Source organism: Cervus elaphus, chromosome 30 (genome assembly GCF_910594005.1).
Source record: "Cervus elaphus chromosome 30, mCerEla1.1, whole genome shotgun sequence".
Taxonomy (NCBI): domain Eukaryota; kingdom Metazoa; phylum Chordata; class Mammalia; order Artiodactyla; family Cervidae; genus Cervus; species Cervus elaphus.
This window is the reverse complement of record NC_057844.1, coordinates 28,476,073-28,502,795: the sequence shown is the minus strand read 5'-3', so window position 1 is coordinate 28,502,795 and position 26,723 is coordinate 28,476,073. Positions and strand designations below refer to the sequence as shown.

The window sequence follows — 26,723 nt, the reverse complement described above, 5'->3', positions numbered from 1 at the left end:
GAGTGACACACTTCTCTTCTGTGCCCTTAGGGCTTTGAGCTATGGCTCAACAACTGCCATTCCTAACATGTGGCCGGAGTAAGGAACTCATCCCGGTGTCCTTGCTGGGGCTGAGGTCTCGTGGCTAGGCTCTATCTCCTGCCTTCACAGGGTTGGGAGAAGCAAACGAGAGCAGGGCTAAGAAGGTTATGTGTCAACTATGAGGAACAGCGTAAACGTTAGTTGTTTTCTTGTAGCTAGGACCTTACGTGGTGCTTATCAAGTTTCATATGTCCCCAGGCCACTGTTTGGAAAATAGTTAAGCTAGTTTAAGAACTCAAATAAATTTACTGTAACACAGAGAAGCCAAGAGAGTGTGGCTCATCTCTAAAGAACAGGTTGCAACAGACCATGCTTTCTCTCCAGGTGAATTTGGGGCTGGGGCCCAGGAATGTTGCTCTTCAAATGGTTCATGTGATTGTCGTGCTTCACCAGGTTTGAGAATAATGACACATTCATAAGAAAAACTGTTTTCTACAGGGTTGGTAGGAAAGAGTAGGGCTGGGAGAGCAACTGGCCAGAAGGGTTGGGGAATTTGGGGGAAACTTGACTTATACAGGAGAAGAGGTCATAGGTAATAGTGTCAAAGTCAAGGTCAGGGAGAATGTAGGGCCTCCTGTTGCCCAGCTAAGAGCCAGTGGAGTGTTCAGTGTCTGTGTCGGGAGTGAGGTGGAATCAGTAATTGATAGTCCTAGCAACTGAAAATCATCTTGCTGACAGAGGGGAGTTGTTCCTAGGGTCAGCCTTCAGTCATTGATGGAACTCCTCCTTTAACTAGAGCTGCTAACTAGATCCCCTTTCCACGGTACCTTCTGACCCACCTATTTCCCGAACACCAGCAGTGGGTGAAAGTGAGAGACAGAGAAAGTGAGAGAAAGAGATTCTCAGCTCTCTAGTCTGCTCCAGCGGCCATGGCTAAATACTGCAGACCTGGTGGCTTAAACAGCAGAAATTGATTTTCTCATGGTTCTGGAGGCTACAACCCTGAGATCAGGTTGTCAACAGGGATGTTTTCTCCCAAGGTCCCTCTGCTTGGTTTGGAGATGGCTGTCTTCTATGTTCTCACATGGTCTTTCCTCCGTGTGTGTCTGTGTCCGCACGGCCTCTTCTTATAGGGACAACAGTCATATCAGACCAGGGCCCACCCTTATGATCTCATTTTACATTAATCTCCTCTTTAAAGGTCCTGACTTGAAATACAGTCATATTCTAAGGTCCTGGAGTTGGGGTTTCAACAGAGAAATTGGGGGTATAGAGCATGATTCATTCTGTAACAGAAGTGATGGCAGATTTAGGTTTTTAAAAGGCTTCTCTGGCTCCAGGGTGGAGAATGAATGAAGGCCAAGACTGAAAGCCAGAGGCCGTATGAGGCTCCCATGACAACCCAGGTTTGGCTCATACCTCACACTGAGACAACTGACACCTGTCTCTGGCGGGGTTTCCACCCTCCGTCCTGTCTCCCATCATGACTTTATTGCATTTTCATGCAGAATATTCTAATGCTATGAAAATCTAAACACTGATTTACAAGTTATATTTTTTAAAAATGGTCAAAGGAAGCGCTACAGAATTTTACATTGGAGAGTACTCTCAAGATTGAGTTTTTAAAAAAGCAAAAACAAATCTAAAAAATTCCCCAATCATTTAAAGGCAAGAGGGAATCATTTTTGTAACTTAATTATGAAAACATCAGATAAATTAAATCATTTTATATTATCACATTTTTTGCTGAAATGTCACTTGAAATAAAAATAAATGAACAAATACTAGCGGTTCTTTAAAATGTACTTGTCTGACTTGTCAGAGTTTTAAAGAATGAAAGATGAGGGAAAATGATGTTATTTAACTATTGAAAATTCATTTTATTTTCTAGTACTTGAAAATATAAGAAAATCTGGAACAGCAAATTAGAACAAATCAGAATCATATCCCAATTCAAATCATCATCATCATCATCACATATTCACCATAAGGAAATGCTTTTTAAAGCTTTAAAAGGCAGCAGTCTTGAAGAAGCACACTGAGAAAATAAGCCATGACCTAGAATGGAGACAATGACAGATATCAGATTTGTAGTCATTCTGCAATATGTATTTTGTACCCACTGTGTGTAGTAGATAATCTCAAATGTGGTGATGGGCTACCTGCATTAGAAACACCTGGGAAATGTGCCACAAATGCAAATCCTTGAGCCTCATTCCAGACCAAACCCAAACACATGGACAGAAGGCAGAGGCATCAACAACTTGAGGACATTATAAGTCAGTTCAGGTGGTTCTTCAGCCCAGCAAAGTTTGAGGGCCGCTGTCAGAGATAAATGTATATTGTGTTATGTGGGTGGGAAAAGAGAAATCAGTTCCACATGTCTGCCCTGAGGATATTTTTTTGCTGCAACATGTGCATGCGGGATCTTATTAATAGTTCCTGACCAGGGATTGAACCAGCGTCCCCTGCAGTGGAAGCCCAAAGTCTTAACTACTAGACCACCCAGGAAGTCCCTGCCCCGAGAATTTACTGTTGGGTGGGGAAGTCTACTTGGAAACATGAAATCATTAGGAAACACATCATAGCACAGAATTTCTTAACTTCAAGAGAACACCGCTGTCATTTAGCCTAATCCTTTCAATTTGCAATGAGCATCTAATACTGAGAGGAGTGACCCAGCCAGGCTCATGCTTGGGGCATGTGCCGGGGTGAATCCTGGCCTCTGGCTCAGTATTTTGTCTACTCTGTGGTGACACGTTGACCTTTAACCAGCTCATCGCCTCTAATACATTCAGACAAATACAGATGGGGGGTTGGTTTTATTCTTTAAGGGGACACATAATCCTTGCTCGTTTTCCACTTCGAAATAATAAAATCTTGCAAGCATTCTTCAAAACATGGCTCTAGGAAAAACTCACCATCTGTGCTTGTTGTTGACCGAACATGGACTGGAGGAAAAAAAAAAAGGGCCACTCAGGCAGTTTTCATGCCTGTTGAGCTTCACTGATTCCAGGAATTCTGAAGTCATCTCCTGGAATTAATTTTTAACTTATCTAGGTATGTTTCTTAAAATAAAATTTTTATCTTGCTGAGGAAGAAAGTAAAGGGATCAGAGATTATTTTGTCCTAAAAGATTGACGAGGGTTTGCTATCATTGAGGAAGCAAAATGTTTTATGAAACAACCAGAGAAGAAATAATTCTATTACATTGTGAGGGATGTAAGCGCTAAAGAGGGGAACTACCACCAATAAGAAAGTATTGCCATCCTCTTATTGGATGGGTTTTGAAGACAAATGGATAATCCCCTCTCTTGTACTTTTCTTTCTGTTTGTTTTTTAATCCAAGGCCACGGCTTCCATCACCCTTTACATTCTAAAGCCCTCCAAATCCTGATTCCCAGCCCCTACTGCATCAAGGATGTGCTGGAGGTCTTCTCATTGCCTGTTGGTCCCTTGACATCAGGTCCAAAGTTCCCAGATGGCAGACATGGTTGAAAGTTCCGTGAGACTCTTGCTGTGTTCACTAGCAGGTTTATTCCACTTCAAAAGCCAGAACCTGTTAACCTGCAGAGCTCAGAGATGCAGGGATAAAAAGCAGAGATTTTCCATGTGGTAACAAGTGGGGCTACCCTGGCTCACGAGGCTTCCCAGGTGGCTCAGTGGTAAAGAATCCATCTGCAAAGCAGGAGACACGGGGCCGACTCCTGGGTTGGGAAGATTCCCCTGGAGAAGGAAATGGCTACCCGCTCCAGTATTCTTGCCTGATATATTCTAATCCCATGGACAGAGGAGCTGGCGGGCTACAGTCCATGGGGTCACAAAAGAGGCCAGCATGACTTAACGACTAAACAATCCTGCTCACATCCCTTGGTTTCTGGATCCATGCCTTTTTTTTTTTTTCCTACTGGGGACATATCATCGTCCATTGGTCACTGGTTTAGCAAGTCTACTATGTCCTGCAGGGTACACTGCAACCTAACTGGCTGTTCAACTCCTCCTCCAGCAGATAATTTTGTCCCTCTGTTAGGGCAGCAGCTTCTGGGTGATGTGATATGTAAGAGACCACAGGTTCCCTGGTTGGGTGTTCTCCATCACATCTCCTAGTTGTGAAGTGTGGCTGTTGATGTTTGTTTTGCAGGCAGCAGTGTTATGAGGAACTGTGAGAATGTGAATCAGGCACTCTGGAGCCTTTAGACAGCAGTGCTGGCTAGGGCCCTGGGAGCAAAGGAGGTAAGTTCATATTAGGAATATGTCAGTTCTACACTATCATGAGTGGCATAGATAGCTAGTGGGAAGCTGCTGCAAAGCTCAGGGAGCTCAGCTCAGGGCTCTGCGATGACCTAAAGGGGTGGGATGGGGGGAAGTGGGAGGGAGGCTCTAGAGGGAGGGGATATGTGTATACGGATAGCCAGTTCACATTGTTGTACTACAGCAGAAACTAACACGACGTTGTAAAGCAATTATACTCCAATTAAAAAAATAAGTTATGATGGTATGAAAGATTAAAAAAAAAAAAGAATATGTTAGTTCTGTCAAGAGGTATTGCACCACATGGAAGAAGTGCCATATAGTTATTCTCCCACCAATGTGCTGGTTGGTCATCTCCTTTAGGGAGGTGCCACCAAGGGATTTGGTGCTAGTTAGTTTTGTTGGTGGCAAAACAAATTTTAAAATACTTATGTGTTTATTTTATTGAACCAGTAGTCATGTGAATGGAGTAGCCACAGGGCAGGGGTGGAGGCCACACATGGGCCCAACAGCCTGGTTTGGGGCTGGTAGGAGTCAGCTCAGTTTTTTCAGAGGAAGGCCAGGTTGCTGAGCCCATGCATGGCCACCACCCCTGCCCTGCACCTACTCCATCCAAAGGACTATTGGGTCAGTACAATAAACACATAAGTATTTTAAAGTTTCCTCATTTTGGGAAGCCTGGTGTGCTGCAGTCCATGGGGTCACAAAGAGTTGGACACGACTGAGTGACTGAACATTTTAATTATCAAATACAGTAAATATTTATAAATATAACTCAGATAATCAAAAGCTCTTGGGATCGTCCATAATTTTTAAGACTGTAAGGAAGTCCTGAGGCAAGAATGTTTGAGAAGCACTGCCTTTGACCAATCACTGTGTCTCTGGCTGGTCAGAACTTCCTGGTTGTGTGCCTTGTACCCACCTAAGGGTTGGGCATTGTCAGTTCAGTTCAGTTCAGTTGCTCAGTCATGTCCAACTCTTTGCAACCCCATGAATCGCACCACATGAAGCCTCCCTGTCCATCACCAACTCCCGGAGTTTACCCAAACTCATGTCCATCGAGTCAGTGATGCCATCCAGCCATCTCATCCTCTGTCATCCCCTTCTCCTCCTGCCCCCAATCCCTCCCAGCATCAGGGTCTTTTCCAATCAGTCAACTCTTCACATGAGGTGGGCAAAGTATTGGAGTTTCAGCTTCAGCATCAGTCCTTCCAGTGAACACCCAGGACTGATCTCATTTAGGATGGACTGGTTGGATCTCCTTGCCGTCCAAGGGACTCTCAAGAGTCTTCTTCAACACCACAGTTCAAAAGCATCAATTCTTCGGTGCTCAGCTTTCTTTATAGTCCAGCTCTCATATTCATACATGACCACTGGAAAAACCACAGCTTTGACTAGATGGACCTTTGTCGGCAAAGTAATGTCTCTGGTTTTTAATATACTGTCTAGGTTGGTCATAGCTTTCCTTCCAAGGAAATTTAATTTCATGGCTGCAGTCACCACCTGAAGTGACTTTGGAGCCAAAGAAAATAAAGTCTGTCACTGTTTCCATTGTTTCCCCATCAATTTGCCATGAAGTGATGGAACCGGATGCCATGATCTTAGTTTTCTGAATGTTGAGTTTTAAGCCAACTTTTTCACTCTCCTCTTTCACTTTCATCAAGAGGCTCTTTAGTTCTTCTTCGCTTTCTGCCATAAGGGTGGTGTCATCTGCATATCTGAGGTTATTGATATTTCTTCTGGCAATCTTGATTCCAGCTTGTGCTTCATCCAACCCAGCATTTTTCATGATCTACTCTGCATATAAGTTAAATAAGCAGGATGACAATATACAGCCTTGATGTACTCCTTTCCCAATTTGGAACCAGTCTGTTGTTCCATGTCCAGTTCCAACTGTTGCTTCTTGACCTTCATACCTTCAGATTTCTCAGGAAGCAGGTCAGGTGGTCTGGTATTCCCATCTCTTTAAGAATTTTCCACAGTTTGTTGTGATTCACACAGTCAAAGGCTTTGGTGTAGTCAATAAAGCAGAAGTAGATGTTTTTCTGGAACTCTCTTGTTTTTTCTGTGATCCAACGGATGTTGGCAATTTGACTTCTACTTCCTCTGCCTTTTCTAAATCCAGCTTGAACATCTGGAAGTTCATGGTTCACGTACTGTTGAAGCCTGGCTTAGAGAATTTTGAGCATTGCTTTGCTAGTGTGTGAAATGAGTGCAATTGTATGGTAGTTTGAACATTCTTTGGCATTGACTTTCTTTGGGATTGGAATGAAAACTGACCTTTTCCAGTCCATTATCAGCCCCCTCAAAACTCTATAAGCCATGAATGGGGGACAAGTGGTTCCTCTGCCCCCCCAAACCAAAAATAACCTAGGAGCTACTTTCCACAAAAGGGAGAGTGCATATTGTGCTCCAAACCAAACAAACTGAGAAATCAGATAATCTACTGTATTAAGGGTCTTGGTTTCAGTGCTTTTGATCCTTCAGGGCCTGGTACCTTGTAGAACAATTTTGGTCAGTGACTGTATGACTGACTGAATGAAGAGTGGATAAGTAAATGAATGAGTGAATGAGTGAGTGAATAAAGGCTGGAGAATAGTCCAGATAACCTCTTGAGGTCTTTCCAGCCCTATGGTTTTATATACCTCCTGTGAAACAGTGTTCTGAGGTCTGCATTTGTGTGTGTGTGTGCATGTGTGTGTGTGTGTGTGTGTGTTACGTAAGCAGGAGGAGGATGGTAAGCATGACCTGGAGGTGGCAAATTTCAAGCTGCCACAGCCAAGGGGCACTCAGAAGGTCAGACCAGGGGTAACTGGGAACCTGGAATGGATGGAAAGGTGAGGCTTCAGCAGCCTCTCCACTGCCTGCCTCCTTCCCTTCCCTGTCAAGGCCCAGGTGGATCAATCAGAAAGCTGAAATGCTGGTGGGAAGAACTTGGGCACCTTGATGCTGGTCTGAAGGGAGGCCCCGGTGTTTATAGGTAACAGAGAAGGTTGAATATGATACTTACAGATGACATGGCCAGTCCACAGGACAGTGAACTGCAGGCATGTATTTGGGAGCAACTGCTATTTGGGATTGACTGGGGACACTGTTCCATGTACCCAAATATAAGACACACATTTAGGAATGTTCTGACAGGAACCTGGAAAAGAGAATGGCTCATAGAGCCTCACAGAACTGGGTAGAACTAAAAGAGCTATAGGGGGAACGTGACAGAAATACTTTTAACAGATAATTGCACTGGGGTTGCCCAGGGCTGGGAGATGCTGAAATGAATCAGAGCATCATGCCAGCTTCGTTTAGAGCACGGATCACGTCTAGGCTCCAAGCCCTGTGCTCCATGCCTCATTGGTGCTGCTTGCTCCTGGAACTCTGAGAAAGTCAGCACCACCTGCCTATGGATTTCTCTTTCTTCTTAGAGAGAAGGGCCAATGGCTTGTTATCTTCCAAATGTCTAAAATTGAAATGTGTGAGATTGGGAATTGCCAACAGATTTACTGAAGCCTGGCAAAGTGTTTTAAAATTCTAGTGGGGACTTCATCACCCAGTAGAGATGAGTGACTTGTTTTTTTGTAGGGATGGCTGACATGACAGATGAACCCAAGAGAACTGGGAGTAGGGGGGGTCTCGCTGACAGAGCATGGTGTCTGTATCCCGTGTGGCCTGACAACCTGGGGAGTGCTGGAGCTTGATAGCCGGGATGTGCAGTGAGATAAAGAGATTTCTTTTTCCTTGATCTGTCCTCAAAGAACACGTGTTTAAGAATCATCCTATGTCAGAACCTAAGAGCTATCATTAAAACTGAGTCTGTACGTGGCAGCATGTAGAAACTTAATGTCTTCCAATGCCATGTCTTGGACTTTTATAATTTTCTTTGGATCTGATGAGCCACACTTACCTGAATAGGAAAAGTTTAAAGTAAAAAGTGAAAGAATAAACAAGTCATAGATAGTTACTAATACCATTTTAGTGTGCATGCCTTTTTTGGTTTGCATTTATATATATATTAAAAATAAAATTATAATTGTATTTTAAATAAGCAGAAAACTAACAGAAAGATGATGAGGAAATACATACAAATGCATACATTCATAAAGTGATGCTAGCTGAGAGATCAGTAGCTCATTCAAAGGATAACTACTTGGAGGACAAGGCCCTTGAACTGGAATTTAGATTTTCAGTATAGAAGTGTCCTAGATCCTCAAGTTATCTGTCAAAAAACCAACCCCCGCCCCCCAACAAAAGGCCTTTTCTTTAGAATGATGGGTGGACAGCTTTCTGTATGTGTACATAATGTATATTTTTAAAGGCAATAAAGTTCACAATTAAGAGCAGGGATGTATTATCTCACATGTTCGGAGTTGAGAAAGCTGAAGCCAACAGAAAAGAATTAGATGAAATAGGCTGGTGGCAGTGAATGCCGGCACCTTGACATAGGGGACAGTGAGTGAGTGAGACCATAAAGTGGAGGCTTGAAGGCAAGCACTTGCTAGAAATGCTAGGACTGAATAACCAGTGTGTGAAGAGAAAAATGGGTTAAGAAACCTCAACAGGGCCATTGTTTTTTTAAATTGAAATATAGTTGATTTCTCCGGTGGCTCAGATGGTAAAGAATCTGCCTATAGTGCAGGAAACCCAGTTTGGATCCCTGGGTTGAGAAGATCCCCTGGAGGAGAAAATGACAACCCACTCCAGTATTCTTGCCTGGAGAATTCCATGGACAGAGGAGCCTGGCGGGCTACAGTCCATGGGGTTGCAAAGAGCTGAACAAGGCTGAGACTTTCACATACACACACACACACACACACACACACACACACACACACACACGCACACACACACACGGCTGATTTACAATGTTGTGTTACTTTCAGCTGGACAGCACAGTGATTCAAACATATATTTGTACCTATGTGTCTATTTATTCCTTTTCATATTCTTTCCTCCTATGCTAAGTCACTTCAGTCGTGTCTGACTCTGTGCGACCCCATAGACGGCAGCCCACCAAGCTCCCCCATCCCTGGGATTCTCCAGGCAAGAACACTGGAGTGGGTTGCCATTTCCTTCTCCAATGCATGATAGTGAAAAATGAAAGTGAAGTCACTCAGTCGTGTCCGACTCTTAGCAAACTCATGGACTGCAGCCTACCAGGCTCCTCTGTCCATGGGATTTTCCAGGCAAGAGTACTGGAGTGGGGTGCCATTGCCTTCTCCGTCTTTCCCCCTATAGGTTATCACAAAATATTGAGTGTAGTTCCCTGTGCTATACAGTAGGTCCTTTTTGGTTTATCTATTTTGTGTGTAGGAGTGTGTATATGTTAATCTTAAACTCTCAATTTATACCCACCTCCCACCCCCTGCTTAAATAGGGCCATTGTTGGAAATGAAGAAATGAATGAAGCAGGAAGGGACAACAGAGACAATAGTTGATGGTCAGTGGCCTCCTCTGCCCTGTGATTTTTACATGTGGTCCATCCTCATTAATGCTTGTTATCATAAATAATGGCAATATCATTAATAATGATTCCACCAGGAAGAAAGAGAACACTGTCAACCCCAGGAGATGCTGCTAGGGGTTGGTATCCTACTGTATTTGTGAGCATTTTCTGGTAACCCACAAACACTTGTTCTACCATTAAAGTCTAGTTAAGGGAGTGCAGACACAGGCAACAGGATAACTGTAACTTCAGGCAGCATGCGGTAGATACCAAGTGAAAGGTCCAGTGGATGGTTGTGAAGAAGTTCATGGTGGGAAAGACCTTGTGGGCAATGCAGCTCAAGGCAGGGACCCAAATGCTTGGGCTCCCAGAGACAGAGGGAACCTGTGCAGAAAGACATTTTTTACAAACTAATTTTTATTGGAGTCTAGTTGATTTACAATGTTGTGTTAGTTTCTGCTGTACAGTAAAGTGAATGAGTTATGCATTTTTGTATATTCGCTCTTTTTTAGATTCTGTTCCCAAATAGATCAGTACAGAGTACTGAGTAGGGTTCCCTGTGCTCTCCAGTATAGAAAGACATTTTGAAGAAGACAGATTTGGTTGCAGATTAGAGCATGAAAGAATGGAGGAAAGGCTTTGAGGCAGAGACATGAGTCAGGAGATGTTGGGAAAATGCCAAACGGAAGGCACAGAGGTGGTGATGGGAGGGTTAGAAAGAAACAAGTGGAAATATTCACAGAACCTGGTAGCTGACTGGATGCTGGGGTCCAGAGAGAAGTTGTAATCAAAGGTGGCTTCAAACCTGGGAGTCAGAGAGAACCATGCTCATCTTGGCAGAATAGATGCTAGATTTAAAAATCAAGTGATGAACTTGAGATGTGGCAAGTTCCAGGTGCCAGGAGGCGTCCCAGGAGAGGCGTTTGGCAGGCATTTGGTGGTGGTGTCTGGTGATAGTTTGGAACTGAATGGTGATGTGGGGGTTGTGTGCATTTAAGTCTTTGTAATTGAAAACTGAAAATGGGTTTGGAGAGAAAGATGACTGAAGAGAACCCCGGAGGGGTGTGCGTACAGCAGGTCTGCAAAAGGAAGCAGCAGCGGTGGTGGATATGGACAAAGAAGGTGCCGTTAGAGAGTGAGGCAGACTCAGAGTGGCGTGGCACAGAGAGCCAAGGGTTGCAAGGAGGGATGGGTGGGAGACATGAACTATTACGAAGAGCTCGGAGACAATCTGGACAAAATATTTCATAACTTCCTGCTTACAAATTGAGCTTCGGCCCTATTCATTACTATTTTTAAAATATAAGTTCTTACTTTTAGAGCAGTTTTGGCGTCAAAGTAAGTAATAAACTGAAAATTTCTCAGTCGTGTCCGACTCTTTGCAAACCTATGGACTATAGTCCATGGAATTCTCCAGGCCAGAATACTGGAGTGGGTAACCTTTCCCTTCTCCAGGGTATCATCCCAACCCAGGGATCAAACCCAGGTCTCCTGCACTGCAGGTGGATTATTTACCAGCTGAGCCACAAAGGAAGCCCAAATATACAGTTTCCGCAACCTGCCTGTCCCAACAAATGCACAGCCTTGCCCACTATTAACATCCCCACCAGAGTGGCATACTGGTTATATTAGAGGAAGTTACATTGAAGCATCATTGTCACCCAATGTCCAAAGTTTAATTATGGCTTACTCTTGGTGTTGTATGTTGTATGGGTTTTGACAAATGTATAATGACACGCATCCATTGTTATAATATACAGAATAGTTATATTGCCCCGAAATCTACTGTATTCCATCTTTTCATCCCTCCTTCTCCCCTTACCCTTAGCAACCTATTGTCTCCAGAATTTTACCTTTTCCAGAATGTCATATAGTCAGAATCACAGAGTATGTAACCTTTTCAAGTTGGGCTTTTCCATTTAGTAATGTACATTTAACGTTCCTCCATGTCTTTTCATGGCTTGATGCCTCATTTCTTTTTAGCACTAAATAACATTTCTTTGTTTGCTGTACCACAATTTATTTATTTGTTTACCTACTGGAGGACATCTTAGTTGCTTCCAGGCTTTTTTTTTTTTTAATATTTTGGGATATATACCTAAAATAAAGGAATTTAGGTATTGCTGGGTCATATGGTGATTCCATATGCAGGTTTTTTTTTGTTTGGACATGTTTTCAATTCATTTGGGTAAATATCAAGGAGCACAATGGCTCCACCATATGGGAAGAGTATGGTTTAGTTTTGTAAGAAACTGCCAAACTGTCTTCCAAAGTTTTGCATTCTTACAGGCATCTTGCATCTCTATGGGAAGTATCGTTCTGCATTCCCGCCAGCAATGAATGAAAGTTCCTGTTGCTTCACAGCCTCGCCAGCATTTGGCGTTGTTAGTATCTTGGGTTTTTGCCATTCCAATAAGTGTAGTGATATCTCAATTGTTGTTTTAATTTGTAGTTATCTAAATGGCATATGATATTGAGCATCCTTTAATATGCTTATTTGCCATTCTTACATCTTCTTTGGTGAACTGTCTGTTTAGATCTTTTTTCCACTTAAATCAGGTTATTTTCTTACTGTTTCATTTTTAAAGGTTTTTTTTTTTTAAACATTTTGAATAACAGTACTTTTATATCTTTTATTAAAAAGTCCAGATATGTCATTTACAAAAATAATATCTTTTACAAAGATTTTCTCTCACTCTATACCTTGTTTTTTTCAAATATTTTGGGATTTTCCAGCTATCTTTCTGCTTTTGATTTTTAGATTAATTCCACTGTGGTCTGAGAGCAGACATCATATGATTTCTATTCTTTTAAATTTGTTGTGTCTTATGGCCCAAAACATGGTCGCCTTGGTGAATGTTCTATGTGTGCTTGGGAAGAATATGTGTTCTGTTGTTGTTGGATGAAGTAGTCTATAGATGTCAATTATGTCTGGTTGATGGATGGTGCTGTTGAGTTCAACTATGTCCTTACTGATTTTCTGTCTGCTGGATCTGTGCCTCTCTGTGAGAGGGGTATTGAAGTCTCCAAATATAATAGTAAATTTACCTGTTTCTCCTTGAGTTCCATCAGTTTTGCCTCATGTAGTCTGACACTCTGTTGTTAGGCACATACACACACATATTAAGGACTATTATATCTTTTCCAATAGAGTGCTTAGCATATAAGTCAGTTGGTTTACATTCCTGGAATGATAATTTCAACATTTCTGTCATAATCAGAGTCCATCTTTGATGCTTGCCCCATCTCTTCAAGCTGCATTTTAGGATACCTTGTAATTTTTGTTGAAAGTTGGACATGATGTATTGGGTGAAAGAAGGCATCTCCAAGACATCTCCCCAAATATTCTGATTAAGTAGTTTTACAGTGGGGTCCAGGAAACTGCATTTTACAAGTTTTCAGGTGATTCTGATCCATGAACCCTGTGAACCATAGTTTGGGGAAGGTTGACTCAATCTGGTGAAGTCTCAGGCTTTGCCTCCATACAGTGAGGCAGTGACACCTGCTCCATGGTTTGTGTGTGGAAAGCATCTGGCTGTGAATCTGGTCTATTGAGGGTGTTCAGAAATGTTGGCTCCTTTCCCTCTAGGTATCATTGATTTCATTCAACCATGTGCATCCTGTGTCAGAGAAGAGACCAAAATCCCTAGAATGTGCTGGAAGTTGACAGAAATCAGCTAACAAATTAAGGAGCATCAAACGGCAAAGGGTAATAAGAGTCTGTGAAACACAATAGATGTGTTTTGAAGAACATAGGCTGCTAACAGAATGGATTCCCACTGCCTCCCCACAAGTCAGCCATGTATGGAAATCAAAAATTCCACTCCAGTGAGCGCACTTCCCTGCTCTCAAATGCCAGAAACCATGGAGCAGCAAGCAGGCCTGTACCATTACCACTGGCAGCAAGCAGTTTTATAATGAGTTTTGGAAATTTGACTACTTGCCAGCCTCTGATTCATTAATGTAATATTAGAAGAAAATTAACAGAGGAAATTGACCTCAGAGGACATTTGGGGAGAAGGACAAGTCCATGCTGAACCGAGTCAGCTACCAAGAAAGTGAAACCGGTTTGCCCATGAGCCCGGGAGCTTTCAAGGTTCTTGCTTGCAATGTGTACATTCCATCGTCTTAGCTGGTGACTGCTCCTGCTGTTGCTATAGAGTGGAACTTTCAAGCACTGATGTCTATAATAAGCTAGATGAGCTCACTTGTTAATGCTTTTTCCTTCCTGTTATACTTTTCAGTATGTTAAGCTGCTATTTAACTTTGAATTGTCACAATCTGTGGCATTATATAATGCTATAATTTCTTTGCTATATAATTGGTAAAGAACTTTGCGATACTTCTGGTTGGAGGGGGATTAAAAACTATAGAGAAACATAAGGCTGTGTTTATTTAAGAGCATAAAAAAAATTCCATCAACTCTCCCCAAAATAAGTTGGACAAAAACCATTAAGACTTCTTTATTCCTTTTTTTTCTTTCATGCAAAGAGTATACTTTAAACTGAAAAAACTTCCCCCTTTTCACCCATTGTTTGTGGACATAGGATATATAGCAGCAGGGGAAGAGATGAGAAAAATCTACTGAAAGCTGGCTCTGTTTAACAGCTTAAATTCAAATTTGTTTTTAAAAAGAAAGAGCCTGTAATGTTTTATTCAGGTTCAGCAATGGCAACATTGTCAGAATTGAAGCCTGTCTTATGGAAAGAATTTTTAAAATTATGAACTACTAAATAAAGCTTTGAAATAGAATCTGATTTGTCTATGGGGAGGGTTTGTAAAATTTTTTAAAATTTATTCTTACATTTGTTCATTCATTCAACAAACACTGGCTGTTGCCATCTATGCTGGACAGTGGGAGGAAGGAGGGGAGACAGTTGTGCCCTTCAGGAACTCTCTGCTCTCCCTTGAATCAGCTTCCATGGAGTTCTATGTGTGCTCCATCACAGCGTGTTGGATATTTTATTGAAACCACTGATTCAGCAAATACCTGATGAATATTTCCTTTGTGTTGAGTGAGGGGCTACGGAGTTCCTGTCTACCCCATGGGGCTCTTGTGGGGATTAAGTGGGTTAATGCAGGTAATGTTTAGCACCTGGAGCCTTGGAGGTGTTTAATAGATATCTGAGGAATTGAGTCAGTCATCTTAATGCCCAGTGGGAAGCTGTTGCTGGGAAAAGATTGATAGTGGTCCTGTGGTGTAGACTTTAGTAGGATGAGATGATGGAGAAAGGAGTTTACTATCTTGGGGCAGCAATAATTCTGCATATCTCTGGCAGTCATGCTTTTCGACCTTCTGGTCTACCCACTTTTGCTTAGGTTTCTTTCTTTGGTTTCAGCTGCTTTGTGACTTCTTTCCTCCCTCCCTCCCTCTCCTGCTTCCTTCCACCTCTCCCTCCTCCTCTCCAGGCTTCCTCATATTCATTCTATTCATACTGCTGTCATAAAACCCCACCAATATTACTCCATACAATTTACTCAGGTTAATGTAAGAGCAGCCATTGTGGGACAGGCTACCCAGGAGGATCCATAGGAACACTGAGTCATTGATCTGTGAGAGTTGGGGCAGGGGGCCAGGCTCAGCCTCTAGAGGTTGGGCTGACCTGAGAATGGAGTCCCTATTATAGTTTAAAGTGCCTAAATACAGTTGACCCTTGAACAACCCAGGTTTGAACTGTGCGGCTCCGCTTATTTCAATAGTAAATACTATAGTGCTACACCATTTGTAAATGCAGAGGAACTGTAGATGTGGAGGGCCAACTATAAACTATACTCAGATTAGCCTCACCACTGTTCAAGGGTCAATTGTGCATACACAGCTATTAATATTAATCTATACACCTACATATGAATCTGGCAGGTGAGTTCTTTACCATTAGCACCACCTGAGAAGCCCTGTGCATGTGTAAAATCTTTTTCAGGGGAGTTTTGGTATTCTGAGTTATGGAGCAAAAGTGGATGATTGCTCTGTTTAGGAGCACTGAGACTAGGATGAGTGCCCGGGTTATTTGAAATAAAATGAACGAGGAGTTATGATTCTTAATAGTGGTGGTGGTGTGGGGTGTGGGGAATACCACTTGAAGAGTTCAGCTGTCATTTCCTCAGTGTTCATTTAGGTATTTTAAGTATGCAAGATTTTAGACAAAGAAACTATGTATCTTCTACACTTACAGAAAAATTTTTCCACAGACCTTGTAAATAAAACCTTGTTTATTGCTTCCCAAAGGATCAATCCCTAAACATACTCTCTGCCTTCCATGAGGGCAGTGCCTCTCCTACAGGTCAGTAAGCTCATGAGGGCAGGGCATGTTTACTTTCGGTCCCCATAAGTCCCCAGAGCCTGGTATGCTGCCTGGTGCCCAAAAGTGCTCAGTCTGCATCTATCCATGTAAAATTGTCAGGTGTGTGAAGTCATTTTGAAATGCTGTGTTTTATAGCTCAGATACTCTAAATGAAAAATGATGATTCCTCTGATGAGAAGCACTGAGACTAGGATGAGTGACTGGGATGTTTGAAATAAAAGAAATGAAGCATTATTGATTTTTAGTAGTGGTAGAGTGAGTGGGGTGTGGGGAAAACACTAAACGGGATTCTTGACCAAGTGACAAACTAGAAACCCTAGGAGAACTAGGAGAACTTATATAGCAAACATGCTGTTAAGGAATAGTTCTACTAGTGGGATTTTAAACCCTTGATGCAAATTTCAATAACATATCCTGCTTTCAGGTAGTAATTGTTTGAGGAACTGAGAATCTACAGGATGACACCCACACTTCTACAGCGAAATTCATGGTGGGGGCCCAAGGCTGGCTGTTACTGTGATGATGTAAACACTCACTGTGTAAGTGGGTTCAGTCTTCTGACTAGGGGAGGAATCATGTATAAGGAAGACGTGAGAAAAATGAAACAAATCCTGACTTCACCTTCCAAAGAATAAATTTATAGTTTAGCATCCACAAAAATGACCAAACCGAAGCCATTTGAGTAATCCCTGGTTATATGGAACCCAAACAGGTGAACTCAGCAGGACTGGTTTACTGACTAGAATCATTACCCAGTCTGCACAATTGGTTGCAATCAGTTTTAAATCAGATCAAAATATGTATGAGGGGCAAAGAAGTTGACTCAGTGGCTTACCTAAAACATAGTCACTTTCTAAGGATGAAAAATATGTGTAGTTAAGCACACAAAAAAATCAGGATACAATGGAAAGTAAAATCTCAGTATAGTATCTGTTAATGAATTATTGGATTACATTGATATACTTTTGATTAGAGCTGACAAACATTCTGATCTATTTAATGTATTTTCTTCCTTAACCACAGCAGCATTTTTCATGATATTATGTTATTAATACAGGATTCCAAACCTTCACTAACTATTAATTGCTTCCTGTGTTGAAGATAATGACTTCATATAGCAGGAAAGTTTGTTTTAGCAAACTGGCAGAGTATGTCTGCAAACAGGCAGCTGAATTGGACACAACTGAAAGATTTGGTTTTCAAATTTGCTATGGCTCATTAGGATAGTATTTGGAGCAGAGGGACAATTATTTCTTGGATCCCGGTGCTTGCATAGTTGTTTAAACAGGCCACAGAGGAATGGAACGACCATATCTTTTCCTCGAATCCATTTAACCATGCATGTATGCATATGATTATTGTCTTTGGTGCCCGTGAACCCAAACATAAGAATATTATTTCTAAATGTTGCCAATATCCGTAATGGAACTACTTATAAAATGACATTATATGAGGTAATTTTGCTATTATGTTGTTTTTAACTCTTTTTTGTTTAGTGTCAATCTCTAGCAGTTTCCTTTATTGCTAACTACTGCTGAAATGCATAGTACTCAGAGGTGCAACTCAGAACTGTCAAACCTGGATCCAGAATCTCGACTGAAACAGTCATGAGTGCTGACCTGGTCCTAGTCTCCTCTTCTTATTCAAAACTGGTCTCTCAGTTTTGAAGACCCAAACTGGGAGGGTCTTCACTTGCAATTTTATGAGGACAATAGAAATAGCTGAGGAAGACTAAAATCATACTATAGATTAGAATGAAAACTATACACAGTTTATCAGAAACTCAAGTATTATCACATATAATGAAATCCCTTAATGGGGGGCCTTCCAGAGCCCAATTTATAATTTAAAAAAATTAGGTAAATCTGCCAGCAGTTTTTCTGTATAAGCAGGAATGAGACCTAGGAGCATAAATACATATGTGTATGCTCAGTTGCATACGATTCTTTGCGACCCCATGGACTGCAGCCTGCCAGGCTTCTCTGTCCATGGAGTTTTCCAGGCAAGATACTGGAGTGGGTTGCCATTTTCTACTCCTATATATATTCTGTGCTGTGCTTAGTCACTCAGTTGTGTCCAACTCTGTGACCCCATGGACTGTAACCCATCAGGCACCTCTGTCCATGGGGATTTGCCAGGCAAGAATACCAGAACGGGTTACCATGCCCTCCTCCAGGGGATCTTCCCAACGCAGGGATTGAATCCAGGTCTTCTGCATTGCAGGCAGATTCTTTTATTAATTTTTTAATTAATTTTAATTGGAAGATAATTACTTTGCAATACTGTGATGGTTTTTGCCATACATCAACATGAATCAGCCATGGGTGCACATGTGTCCCCCATCCTGAACTCCCCTCCCACCCTATCCTTCTAGGTTGTCCCAGAGCACCGGCTTTGAGTGCCCGGCTTCACGCATCCAACTTGTATTGGTCATCTATTTCACATATGTTAATATACATGTTTCAATGCTATTCTCTAAAATCATCCCATCCTCACCTTCTCCCACAGAGTGCAAAAGTCTGTTCTTTACATCTGTGTCTCTTTTGCTGCCCTGCATATAGGATTGTCTTTACCATCTTTCTAAATTCCATATGTATGCGTTAATATACAGTATTGGTGTTTCCCTTTCTGACTTACTTCACTCTGTATAATAGGCCCCAGTTTCATCCACCTCATTAGAACTGACTCAAATGTGTTCCTTTTATAGCTGAGTAATATTCTATTGTGTATATGTACCACAATTTCCTTACCCATTCATCTGCCAATGGACATCTAGGTTGCTTCCATGTGCAGGCAGATTCTTTACCATCTGAGCCACCAGGGAAGCCCACTCCTATATATATATATACATACATGTATATGCATATATATATTAAATGTGTATGTATATTATGTATATATGTAATTGTGATAAAATATATATAACATAAAATTTACCATTTTAATTATTATGTGTATAGTTATTGACATACCACCATCACCATTATCAATTTCCAGAACTTTTTAATCATCTCAAGGTGAAACTCTGTATCCTTTAAGCAATAACCCCTTACCCCTTCTTCCAAACCCCGAGAACCATCATTCTACTTTCTGTCTTTATGATTTTGAGTACTCTCGGTAATCTCATGTAAGTGGAATCATACGATATTTGTCCTTTTGTGTCTGGCTTATTTCGTTTAGCATAATGTTTTCAGTTTTCATCCATGTTATTATATGTATCAGAGTTTCCTTCCTCTTTAAAGCTGAATAATATTCCATTGCATATCTTACTACACTTAGTTCATCTATCAATAGACACTTGATTTGTTTATATCTTTTGTCTGTTGTGAATAGTGCTGCATTTAACACGTGTGTACAATTATCTCTCCAGGACAATGCTTCCAATTTTGGGAGTATATACACAGAAATTACTGGATCATATGATAATTCTATTTTTAAGTTTTTGAGGAGCCTCCAAACTGTTTTCCATAGTGACTGTACTATTTTGTATTTGGAGTATGTATATATATTTATGTATATAATTCATTTATTGGTTTTTGGTTGCACTGTGTTTTTGTGGCTGTGTGAGGGCTTTCTCTAGCTGTGGAGAGTGGGGGCTACTCTTGGTTGTGCTTCTCATTGTGGGGGCTTCTCTTGTGAGGCATGGGCTCTAGGCGCTCAGGCTTCAGTAGTTGCTGCATAGGGTCTCATTAGTTGTGGCTCGCAGGCTCTAGAGAAAGGGCTCAATAGCTGTGGCGCACAGGCCTTAGTTGCCCCGTACCATATGGGATCTTTCCAGACCAGGGATCGATCTCACGTCCCCTGCATTGGCAGGTAGACTCCCATCCACTGTACCACCAGGGATGTCCTGGAGTATATCTTTTGTGATGCAATCTCTTTTTCACATGAAAATGTAAGGCAAGCAGTTCCTCTGTCCTGGAAGAAGATGTCGGAAGTCTCTCTTCCTTTAGTGTTCAGAGCAGGGGTAAAAGAGGTGGATTAATGGGGCCTTATTGATGCAAAAAGGTCTATATCTTAGTCCCTTTATCATCTGTGTTATCCACTAGTGTTTTCTGCACTGGGCAGAAAGGGGAACACCTCGACACTTCCCATGCTGCACCGTTAAACTCTATGGCCGTAGAACCCCAGAGAGAAACTGTTAACATTTCCTACCATCCTATGGGCTCTGGTATAGAAAACTTGGCAGGGCACAAAGTTAACATCTTTTCTTGATGAAAAATAGTGTGACAACATTAAGTTCCATATTAATGGAAGAAATACTTTGGCACTCATTGGAACAGTGCTTTGAGTATAAAAAATGACATGAGGAATAGGGTTGCATTCTGAGTCCTATTTGAAACAATGATGCCACCATTTCATTTGTCTGAATGGAGCCTAACATGGTGGAAAAGAGATTAGGAAGGAGATTTCTATTCATTTTTAGGTCCTTCTTTGAAAATTGAGTCATTTTATCTCTTTTAAATGAAGATTCTCATCCCAGTGCCCTCTACCCTCCCCACACACCAGAGTCTCATAAAATAGGTTTTTCTACATGACTGATTAGTTTCCTTCTCTATACAGATTTTGGGGGAATTGTCATTTTGTGCCTATGAAACAAAAGAAAATTTGATTCAGAAGATTAAAAACACATTCTTGCCTGCTCTAATTATAAAGATTAAAAGCATCAGGCCTCATCTAAACAGTGAACTTAGAGGATAAATATATGTTTGTCCAGATCTTTACCAAGCTTGAGAGAGCACATTTCATTTGTTCTAAACCCATCCACACGGAGCCTTCCACACTCTGGGTCCTGACGCCCCCATGCTGCGCCTCTGTGCTGTCTGGTTTGTGTGGAAGGACAGTGACACAACTCCAGGATGAGGGCTTTGTTGGTGTCAAGAGGCTCTAGACTTGAGCTATTTAAGTGGCACAAATAAAAAACATAACGTGTGTCTTTTTGTGAGTGTTTATGTTTGTGTTTCATTCTACTCAGATGAATAAAAGACTTCTTTTCCACAACTGAGTAAATGAAATGATCAAGCAAGAATGTGCCCCACATGTGTTCAAAAGCCAAGGAAATGGCTAGCTATATTTAGGATGCTATTCACTGTAATAACACTAAAAATACTTTTTAATTGGCCCAGTTACTTCCTGATTATTGAGATCTCCTATATAGTTTTTTAATTATCTAGGTCCTTGTGATGGTTAATTTTATATGTCTACTTGGAGGTGTTCTGGGGTGAGATTAACATCTAAATCGATGAACTTGGCATGGAGCAGGTTGTCCTTCATGTTACAGGTGGGCCTCACTCACGCAGTTGGAGGCCTGAGTGGAACAAAAAGATTGATGTCCCTGGGCAAGGGGGAATTCTCTGGAAGACTGCCTTTGGACTTCATCGGCACCATCTTGGGTCTGCAGTCTGCCAGCCCACACTGCAGATTTTGGGCTTGCCAGCCTTCATAATCATGGAACCAATTTTTTCTTTTTTTATAACACATAAACCTCTCTCACTCTTTCTTTCTCTCTCCCTCTCCTACTGGTTCTGCTTCTACAGACAGCCCTGACTAGTATGCTTCCTTTCCTATATTTACATTTCTCTTCTGTCCCTGAATTTCTACATTTTGTAAAGTGAACTCAGATCAATATTTTATGCTTTTTCTTCTTTTAGTGGTAAACTAAGATGACTTGTTCTATATAATAAAAAAAAAATAGATGTAAGAATATATAGGGATAAGTAGATGAGAATGTATCAGTCAGGGTTCTAGCAAGAAATAGAATTCTACCCCAAAGAATTTAACCAAAAAATGATTATTTACAGAAGTGTAGACATGGTTAAGGGAACTATAACTAGGAATAGTGAAACCCTCAGGGAACCAACATTAGCAGGAAGTGGTTACCACCCAACAGCCTGAAGGGACAAAGGCCATGTTTCCAGAGCCCATGAGTCTTAGAGGGGCTGCCTGGCAGCGGCTGCTGTCTGAGGAGGAGGTGGCCACAGTCAGACTATGACTGAAACAAGGAGCAGAGGAAGAAATACCCTGATCTTTCTCCCATCCTTTCTCTGATCTCCTGCCACTGCCTTTTGTTGTCTGAACCCAAGCAGATGTCAATGGCCAGGAACTGGGAGATGCAGTCTGGAGAGCCCAGCCTCCTGGGGCACATGACAGTATAGAGGGGATAGATCTGGGGAGACAAACGGGATAGCTTGCAGATCTTCAAAACAGCCCAAAAGATTTTGCTAAGGACTGAAGAATAATCACCCTTCACCTCCAGTTGACCTCTCAGCTTTGATGACTGAAGAAAGCCTCTCCCAGCTCTGTGCATGAGCTTTTTCTTTCTGGAAACTTGCTCTTTTCCAGAGGGATCAGTATGATTCTACTCACTGGATGTAACAGGAAAATTTATAAACCATGGAAAGAACTTTCTGGAACATCTGTGAGTGATAAGACTGGATGGAATCAGCAAGAGGCCTATTTGCAGAGCATGAGAGAGGAGCCTGAGGAGCTCAGAAGTTGAGCCTGATTCTGAGGCTTCAAGTATTTAATTGAAAACAGAGCAGGCAGCCAGTGAACACAAATGAGTACAAAGGAAAGAAATGCTGATTACTTACAAAGATGCCCCGATGTCCTAAATCCCAATGTTCATCCATTCATTTGTGTAAAAGCATCTTATTTTAAAAAGCAGACACTTTGTATAAGCTGCAGAAGGGTGGGTGATACAATTGTGTGGCCAACTCTGTCTTAGGAATTAACTGTTGAGATTATTTGCCATAAAAGAGGAGGTCAGAATTGATGAAGGTACATTTTGTATTCTTCACAGAATATTCTCCCAAGGTCAGCATGAGATTACAAAGGCTCCAGTCAGCTGGTGAGACTCTTGGCCTTGTTTGCTTCTCAGTGTGGGACTTCATATGTAAAGCAGACAGAAAGTAGCTGAAGAAATAATTGCTGAATGTATCCGTTCAGTCCCTATGGTTATCACCAATCACATGTCTTAGTCTGCTCAGGCTGTTATAACAAAATACTATAGATCAGGTGATGAGATGATTAGATAGCAAAATTGAGTTTAGCTAGCGAAGTTGAGGTAAGACTGCCGATTCCATCCAATCTTATCACCCACAGCTATTCCATCACCGACTCAACAGATGTGAGTTTGAACAAACTGCAGGAGACAGTGAAGGACAGGGAAGTCTGGCATGCTTCAGTCCATGGTGTCACAGAGTCAGACACCACTAAGTGACTGAACACTGAACAGCAAATAGATCAGGTGGCTTAGACAACAGATGTTGGTTTCTCAGGATTCTGGAGGCCAGAAAGTCCAAATTCCAGGTGCCAGTCAATCTGGTTCCTGGTGAGCACTCACTTCCTGGTTTGCATCTGGCTGCCTTCTTACCATGTCCTCATGTGGTAGGAGGTCTGGTGTCTCTTTCTCTTTTTCAGTTCAGTTCAGTTCAGTCGCTCAGTCGTGTCTGACTCTTTGCGACCCCATGAATCGCAGCATGCCAGGCCTCCCTGTCCATCACCAGCTCCTGGAGTTTACTCAAACTCATGTCCATCGAGTCGGTGATGCCATCCAGCCACCTCATCCTCTGTCATACCCTTCTCCTCCTACCCCCAACTTCTTCCATCATCAGGGTCTTTTCCAATGAGTCAACTCTTTGCATGAGGTGGCCAAAGTATTGGAGTTTCAGCTTCAGCATCAGCCCTTCCAATGAACACCCAGGACTGATCTCCTTTAGGATGGATCTCCTTTAGGATGGACTCCTTTAGGTTGGATCTCCTTGCAGTCCAAGGGACTCTCAAGAGTCTTCTCCAACACCACAGTTCAAAAGCATCAATTCTTTGGCTCTCAACTTTCTTCACAGTCCAACTCTCACATCCATACATGACCACTGGAAAAACCATAGCCTTGACTGGATGGACCTTTGTTGGCAAAGTAATGTCTCTGCTCTTTAATATGCTATCTAGGTTGGTCATAACTTTTCTTCTGAGAAGCAAGTGTCCTTTAATTTCATGGCTGCAGTCACCATCTGCAGTGATTTTGGAGCCCCCCAAAATAAAGTCTGACACTGTTTCCCCATCTATTTCCCATGAAGTGATGGGACCAGATGCCATGATCTTAGTTTTCTGAATGTTCAGCTTTAAACCAACCTTTTTTAAGTGGAAAAAGCCTCACTTTCATCAAGAGGCTTTTTAGTTCCTCTTCACTTTCTGCCATAAGGGTGGTGTCATCTGCATATCTGAGGTTATTGATATTTCTCCTGGCAATCTTGATTCCAGCTTGTGCTTCTTCCAGTCCAGCGTTTCTCATGATGTAATCTGCATATAAATTAAATAAGCAGGATGACAATATACAGCCTTGATGTACTCCTTTTCTTGTTTGGAACCAGTCTCTTGTTCCATGTCCAGTTCTAACTGTTGCTTCTTGACCTGCATATACGATGACACTAATCCCATCACGAAAGCCACAGCCTCATGACGTCATCTTGCCCTAATTACGTCCCAAAGGCTCCCTCTGCAAACACCATCCTGTTGGGAGTTAGGATTTGAACATATAAATTTTTGGGGGGACACTAACATTTGGTCCTTGATGAGATGGTACAAGTCACACACTGTGAAGATGTTTGCAAAATTGCTGCTAGGAGTATTGCTAAAGTGTTAGCCTTTTTCCTTCAACTTGACTTTGATCCATTATTCTAGTGTTTTAAATCATTGGTTTTACACATACAGAGATTAAATGTATTGCATCTTACTTCTCTGGCAAAGGAAGAACGTGGTCCTCCAGCTCAGTGACAGATGGCCAAAGTTTACAAAATGACTAAGAAAACATAATCAATGCATTAAAACAATGTTCACTGCTAACACTGAACTATTTCTTTTCTATTTTGATCCATAAGGTAACAGCTCTCTAATCTGGAAAAAAGAAAACACTGAACATTATTTAAAAAGAACCAACACCCTCTTTAGCTGTTCAGAGCAGTTTCTGTTTTTGGATTAAAAGGCACTAAGAAAAATACTGCTAAGGGAACAGTTACATGAGGCAACCTTGAGGAGAAAATTGCTGACATGAATGGTATTCCACTGTATTCAGTGTGATTAAAATTGAATTATCTTCCTTATAATACTTTGTGACTGAAAATTTGCTAGGCAACATGACATTAATGAAACATCTGGAAAAGAATTAGAAAATAATTACTGTTTACATGAAAGCTATTCAATTGTTTATGCAAGAAAATCTCTCAACTTTACTATGCTGTCATTCTCCAAAGTGAAATTGTACACTTGAATGTCTGTTGTCGCTCTATAACTCTATCCTTATATCTACATCTCTCTCCCTTATAAATGTTATTCTCATGGTTAATCAGAATGTCTCAGGATTTGTAGAAGTTAGAAACCTAGGGAGAGGGACTTCCCTGGCAGTCTAGTGGTTAAGATTGGTCCCTCTTCCAGTGTGTGGGGGACAGGTTTGATCCCTGGTTGGGGAACTAAGAGACCACATGCTATGGGGTGTGGCCAAAAATTTTTTTAAGAAAGAAAAAAATTCTAGGGAGAAAATATCTTCCTGACATCACAATCAATTCATTTGTTTATTTACATGAAATTGATCAAAGTAAATTTTTGAGAGATTAAAATGATCATTCTCTGTGTCTGCAATAGGGTGATCAGAAGCTCTAGGCAGAGAACACAAGTATGTCTGTGATTCCCTTCGTACACTGTCTGACCCACTGCCACGACTGCAGGTATTTTCATTATGATAGTGAAGGTTAAGAACAAGGGTACCAAGTGAAGTTGGGAGTCATGGTTTGGAGGCAAAGGAGTGGATCTACACAAGGGCCTGAGGGTCCATGTGAAAGAGGTGAAACCAGCAACCTTTCTGGTAGACACTTCAGTCCTTGACTGAAGGCTGTGTTTCCAGAGATTGAATTGAAACCTCTACTTGGGGAATTTAAAGGCAGGAATGGATCACATTGCCTGTGAATTTTTTTAACATGATAATGACTCTTAGTACCTAGAATAAGGAAATAAGAGGTCACATTGAAGTAACACAAGAGTGGAGAATCAGGGAGACTAAAGCAATGAAACAGACAGACTGACATCATGCCACAGGATGTATATTCTTCCTTAAAAGTTCAAAGATGCTACAATTTCTGTGGCAGATATTACCCTCCTAATAATCCCTAAGAGGTCTTCCCACATACTCAGTGGTAAAGTCTGTCTGCCAAGCAGGGAACCCAATTTTCAGTCATTTGAATGTATCCTAAGGCAATTATGTTAGTTAGATCATATGAGATGATTTCATATGAGAAACACACATTTGAATTAAATACAGTGATGATAACAATGATATGCATTGAACACTTAACATATGCCAGACTTTTCTAACTACATTACTTCTATCAACTAATTTCATCAAGGAGAGAGAACAAGCATCACAAAAATATAAATTTTATTGTTGGCAAAGTAATTCACTTAAAAAATGTATCTGCTAAATAAAATAAGGTGAAAATAAAACACTGTGGTCCCATGGATCACTGGTGACACAAAGAGGTATGATATTTATAATGTCTACCTTGGACAAGGGATTAACATCTGGAATATATCAGAGAAACTTCTGCATGTCTACAACAACAAAATAATCCAATAGAAAAATGGGCAAAATGTGGAAGAGGATGTTTACATAAGAGGAAACTCTTCAAGGTAAAAAACAGATGGACAGATGCTCTAACATT

The 26,723-nt window shown here is 41.4% G+C and overlaps 1 long non-coding RNA gene across 1 annotated transcript; it reads left to right on the top strand.

Annotated features, from left to right (window-relative positions):
- The first annotated feature begins 4,009 nt into the window (after window positions 1–4,009).
- LOC122686961 lies at window positions 4,010–13,991 on the top strand. The gene is made up of 3 exons (XR_006338963.1): window positions 4,010–4,078; window positions 4,163–4,254; window positions 13,302–13,991. It is a non-coding gene; the product is annotated as an uncharacterized LOC122686961 (long non-coding RNA).
- The last annotated feature ends 12,732 nt before the right edge of the window (window positions 13,992–26,723 follow it).